The sequence below is a fragment of the Nyctibius grandis genome, chromosome 13 (genome assembly GCF_013368605.1).
Source record: "Nyctibius grandis isolate bNycGra1 chromosome 13, bNycGra1.pri, whole genome shotgun sequence".
Classification (NCBI taxonomy): domain Eukaryota; kingdom Metazoa; phylum Chordata; class Aves; order Nyctibiiformes; family Nyctibiidae; genus Nyctibius; species Nyctibius grandis.
This window is the reverse complement of record NC_090670.1, coordinates 1,445,313-1,451,312: the sequence shown is the minus strand read 5'-3', so window position 1 is coordinate 1,451,312 and position 6,000 is coordinate 1,445,313. Positions and strand designations below refer to the sequence as shown.

General features: G+C 51.0%; 1 protein-coding gene across 1 annotated transcript in view; it reads left to right on the top strand.

Annotated features, from left to right (window-relative positions):
• The first annotated feature begins 3,169 nt into the window (after positions 1-3,169).
• Positions 3,170-6,000, top strand: part of LOC137669651 (fibronectin type-III domain-containing protein 3a-like) — a 46,800-nt gene continuing 43,969 nt past the window's right edge. Inside the window, exon 1 of the mRNA XM_068411859.1 lies at positions 3,170-3,244. The gene's annotated coding sequence lies outside the window, so the exon portion shown is untranslated. The remainder of the gene's footprint in view (positions 3,245-6,000) is intronic.

The following is a 6,000-nucleotide window of genomic DNA, read 5'->3' as shown; positions in this document are numbered from 1 at the left end:
GGAGCTTGTGGAATGTGGGCAGTTTTCAGATCTTTCGTCCCAAGTCTCACTAGCAACAGCTCTGTAAGCTTTTCCATCAGACATCACATTTCCTAGAATTACCAGTGGATACCTTGCTGGGATATAAAATATATTTAGAATGGAAAATTGGAGGGGGGAGTGGGAAATGATTTAATGAAAGGTTGGAGGGAAAGGAAAAGGATTTATATGCATGCTAAAATACTGCATTATTACCTACAAAGGAATTCTTGTAATAATCAAAGCTGGGAGGTCCAATAGCCTTCAGTGCAAAGAGTGCTCAGCATTCACCCCCGAAGACCTTCTTTATTCTGGGCATATCAGACACAGTATGTTCATGTTGGGGAATCAGACCTTCGTATATCACACAACACCCCTAGTCATAACTTCTAAGGTTTAGCTGGCAATGAATAAATACTGAGCCTGCGAAGTCAAAATAGTCCTTGAATTACTGCCTTCAGCAGCAACGTTCATTTAATGCCATATATTTCAGATTTCCAAATCGCATCCTGATGGGTCTCTTTCAGAGGATCTCCCAAAAATTAAGCACAAATATTTCACTTCAGAAATGAAATCCCCGGGGCACTAGATACGCTTCGCTGCAGATTAGTTAGCGCCTGTGGAGTTATAAGATTCCTGAGATGGAGTGCTGAAGATTCCAGGAATTCTCTCAAAGGCGAAATGATTAACCAACCTTTTGTTCCAAGAGTGCAGAAGGCAGGTCTGCATTCACAGAGTCCCGTGCTGGACTTGTCTTCTACCTTTTCTGAAGTGTTCACAAGCCTTAAATCTGAGCTGGAATTACAGAATTTCATTTCAGAATTGTCAGTGAAATAAAGAGCTAAGTATTGGTGACAAAAGTAAGGCATGACTCAGAACAGAGGAGCAGCTTATTTTTCTTCTGAATCTTTCACTGGCAATTTCAATCTATTTTATTGGCGTGAGGAATTAATAATTTCTTTTTCAACCATAATAAAACACGGGATGTGCGGATCCACACTATTCCCCAGGGCAAAAGTAGGAGCTGATGCTTTTCTGTACCAGCATCAGGCCAGTAGTCACATGTGTGCAGTAAAACTTGTGCAAGGGGTAGAAGAGGAAATTTCAGTGCTCAGACCATGACAGAGATTTTGCCAATTATCTCATTAAGAGAGAAAGGTTTCCCCTGCCTTCTCTACCTGGAGCTGGCCATCGATTCACCTACCAAATTTTGCTTTTCAGATCACACAGGGCATTACAATGAGCTGTTGAGAGAAAGAAGCTCTCATATGCGTTCAGAAGCTTACATAAATAGGGGTGACAACAGAGATCAGAGAATGAAAAGGTAACAAGCTCCTCGCAAAAGCCATCTTTTAACGCACCAGCAGTGTTATTCTGCACCAAATGTACATTTTCAGTGATGCTAAGGCATAATGATAGTGTTTGCTTGTTCGCTCCCCAAAGCAAACACAAAATTTAAAAACATTAGTGAAGTCATGTAATAGCTAGATGATCAAATACAACAAAAGAGAAGAAAGGGACAGCGGTCCAGCAAGTGCTGAACACACAGACACAATCTGAGGATGACTTCAACTGTTCTTTCAGTTTGCAGACAACTTATAATTTTATGGGCCAATATGAGTAAAATTAATGGTAAAGTTACACTGTTTTTGTGGCATTTACTTAACAAGGTAAGTTATTAGTCACCAAGAAATTCAGCAGACACCACCACTTTGGCCTTCCTTAACACTGCTTGCTTATTTGAAAAGATGGATGGGAATTTATTTTAGTCCTGTTTAGCACAGGTTGTTCAGTACAGCAAACCAACCACTTCCACTTGTCTCCAGAGAGAAATTCTCTGACATAAAGGAACAATTTCTTCTATTCATTATAAAATTTCCTATACTCATTAAAAGTATATCTAAGATCAGTCCAGGGGTAAACACACGGACATTCATTTTAAAAGGTTAGTTTCTTAATAAGGATATTATATAGTTTGCATATACACGTCGAGTTTGACCTTTTTCTTCTAAACTGCTGTGATCCACAATTTACGTGGAGCTTGTACAGGAGCAGAGCTGTCAGGTTTATTTTGCATCCCCGCAGATGCAATAATATATTGCACAAACTATCCCTTAAATCACAGCTTTGAGAAATGTGCCTCAAACACGTTAATGGAAACGTATCAGTGCAAACTGTCCAGTGGAAATAAGCTGAAGAGTGCAAAATTTATTGCTGCATTAATTGCCAGGGAAAATGGATGTGCCAGAGGGGCTCTTCGGCCTGTGCTGTGTGTTTTCAGCCCCTGCCCTTGATTCTTTTTGGAGCGGGGCTGGGTGTCCCTGAGGGCTCGGGGTGCTCCAACAACGGGTCAGAGCGGCCGTGGAGAACAGGGCTGCACGTCAGGATACCCGGCTCCTCCTTTTGACAAGCCAGTAACGAAATCTTGCCTTTCGCTTTGCTTTGCCTGCTTAAATAGTCGGCGTAACACCCCTCGCTTCTTACGGTCGTCGGCGCTAATGTTTTTTATATTATTACACAGTATTATGAGTTTGGGCCTTTTGTCTTTGCACGCGCTGTGGCCCTTCTGTCCCCTAAGCTGGGGGGGAGATGAAATGTATGAAATGTATAAAGTATAAAGCCCCGCTGTTGTCCTGGTGTGGGCAGGCCGAGGGGGCAGAGGCCGCAGACCTCCTGGCCGGTGTTGGGCACTGGTTTGTGTGTCGCAGCCAGAGTACAGACGACGTCGCTGGCTGTGCCATGGGGTGACAGGCAGTGCCTGGCAGGACACCCGCCCTCAGGTGCCACCACCTCCGGCCGCTGAGGGACAGGGCCCGGCGTGGGCTGCGGGCCCCGGGGCGCCTCAGGGGACACGGCCCAGGCCTCGGCCATGGCGCGGGGGCGAGTGCCGGCCGGCCACTTCAGCCACCGCGGCACCTTTGTCTCCGCTCGGTGCCACCTCTGCCCTGAAGAGCTGCGTCCCCCCAGCCCCGCCTTCCCCGCCAGGCACCCGCGGGCCCGAGCGCCCGCGTCCTCCCAGCCACCTGCGGGCTCCCCCGCCGCCCCCCCGCGCCTCTTTTCGCGGGAGCGGGTGGCTGAAGACGAAGATCGGCCGGGTCTGTGGTTGGCGCGCCCGCCCGCCCCCGGCCGGCGGCGCAGGCGCAGTGCCCGCATTCCATCATGGCGGAACGGTCGGTTGGCGGTCGGCAGCGCCGGGGGTGAGGCAGGGGCTGCGGCGCCGCGCACGGTCAGTGCTGCCGCGGGGCCGCGGCCCGGGACGGGGGTCGCTCCCGTGGGCTCCCTCTGCCCGCTCCGCTTCCCCTCGGGGGGGGGGGGCGGGAGAGGGCGGCGGGGCCGGGCCGGGGGAGAGCGGCGCTCCCCACCCAAGGCGCGGTGGGCAGTGCCAGGAGCTGGCGGCCGGCTCGTCCCGCCGGCGGCGGCGGGGAGCGGCGCGGGGCCCCGCGGTGCGGAGCGGAGCCCGCCGAGGCGGGGGGGGAGGAAGGCGGCGGGGTGCCGGGGTGCCGGCCCGTTTGTGGCGGGAGGCGGCGGGGGCGGAGGGGAGCAGCGGGGAGGGGGGCGCCGTGTGGGACGGGGCGGGGGGCAGCGGGGTGCGCACCGTGTGGGGCGGGGGGGGAGAAGCGGGACCCCGGGGTATGGGGCGGGGGGACGCGCGGGGTATGGAGCAGGTTTGAGGGTGGACGTGGCGCACGGGGCAGGTGGGGGGCAGCCCGGCGTGTGGGGGAGGCTGGAGGGAGGCAGGGCAGGAGGAGGGCTGTGCGGGTGGGCTGCCCCACGGGGTCTGCCCGAGGAGAGCCCGGGGTGTCCAGGGGGTTGGGGGGTGACCGCGTCTAACGGGACAGCCCCGCTGCGGCGGGGTGGGCTGGGGGCGCCGGGGCCGCGGCGGTGCCGCTGGCAGGGCACGGGCATCTCGGCGGTGTTTCAGCGAGCCCCGCTGTGCCCGCCCGGGTGGGGTTAATGCCAGCGAGCTCCCCGGGCTCCTCTCCACGTTCCCGCTCTCTCCCCAGCGCACAAACTCTCCGTCTCTCGCTTTGCCCTCGCTTTCCTTTTTTTTCTATTTCTTTAGCGAGAGGGGGTTGAGATCTGAAGTCGTGTCGTGTCCCCCCCCAGCTTCCCCCTCACCCCCCCCTCGTTCTCCCGTCTCGGCAGCGGAGCTGCTGCCTGCAAATGCCACGTAGCCTTGTAGTTGTTCCCCTTGGCTGATCAGCAGCTCGAGTACCAGACACCTCCCCCAGCTCCTCCTGGGGTCGGGGCAGGGGGAGGTCAGTCCTGTCATCCCGGCTTTGGGTGGTGACCATCTTGTGCCCTCCCCCATTCGGCTTTGTCCCCCTCTGCCTTGGGGCAGCAGCAAAGGTGGGGACCCTCCTGTGACTGCTTTTCAGGGCACTGCTATTTACCGCCTCCTACAAAAGGCTGTTGCCTTCAGCAGCGTGCGGTTCCTTTCCTGCGGAGAGCGGGGGGAGAGGCCCCGGGCATTCGTGGCCCCCAGCCTCAGCAGCCCCTCCGCTGCCTCTTATTTGAGGCACTTCATGCACAGCACGTCGCTGTAATCTCAGAAAACAGGGTAATAATGCGTGGCTGGCAGGTGTATTTGCTTCCTTTAGCAGCTCTGTCAGCTGGTTGCTGAGTTTTACTTCTATTTAAAACTTGCTATCTTGTTGGAATGATGGAGATTTTCTGTAAAGCTAATTTATTTTCATGATTGAGGTTATATTATGTTTCAATTTCTATCCATTCTTTGAATATGTTACATCTTTTCTGTCCTGTGGTAGCTAGGTTTTTAACCTTGGCAGTCCTTCCTGGCTTCACCTGATGCCTTATTGTGAATTTTGACACACGGTACCGCTGCAGATAAGTTCTTCAGTAGCCCGGTATGCGTATGCCTATGGTCGGTGATTCCTAATGTTCTTCTAATTTATTTATCTTTGACACTTGGTTCAATAGGGAAATACTATCTCAGTCACAGATGGAAAGACTGAGGCACCGAAATATTTATGGCCCAAGGTCACACAGGAAGTATGTGGTGAGGCAGGGAATTGAATCTAGATTTCCTGAGACTCAGATTAGCATTTTAACCAGGGAAGCATCCTCTCTGAATTTTAAGCCAATAAATTGACCTTGGAGTTAATATCCAGTGGAAAAGAAAGTACTTCGTGTTTTGTTCGGTATCTTTGTGAGTAAGAAGCAAAACCCGAGCTGCTTCCCACACTTGCATTCCTTTCCTTGTTTTATGTAATTTCTATGTGGAAAAGGATAAGGTGGTAAAATAGGAAAGATGTTGACTTTCTCAAGACTCTGCATGTGTAATCATGCATGTTGAAAAACAGCCAGCTGTTACACTGTCCTCTCTTTTAGGTCTTTCTACCTTACTGTGTTCCAAATCTCTGAAGCTTTTGGAATGCTGTTGTTGTCTGGGAATAATTTGTTCTTAGCTAGGATCAAATAAATCTAATATTCCATAAAGCTGAGTTGAAAGCAGTCTGCTTTGTGTTCGTTGGTATCCTGGATCTTACTTTGTGATTCTTGATACAGCAGCCTGTGAATAAACAGGACGTGTATTGACCATCTTAAACGTCTCCTGGAGCAAGCTATTACAAGTTGTTCACTCCGTTGTAGGCTCAGTATTGTTGCAGCAAGTTTCTGACAAACTTGGCCTTAACCGCAATTAAGCGGCACTTTGACAATGAAATGGAATAATTTCAACTTCTTGGGCTTTGTATCTGCACAGATACATATTGCAGGCTGTTTTCATTCCTGTTATGGTAGGATAGCTTATTTTTCTTTGTGAAACTTGGAAGTTAATTTTACTACAGTGTTTTACTTGCCAATGGTTTTGAGGAATTGGATGTTAGAATAGTTTAAAACAATAACTCCTAGTGTATTCACCTTTAGAGAGAATAAAGATAACTTTGTCTACACAAATGCATTTCCTGCCGCAACCCTTGATCACAAACTGCATCTGTCTTTGATGTTGTACTGAAACCA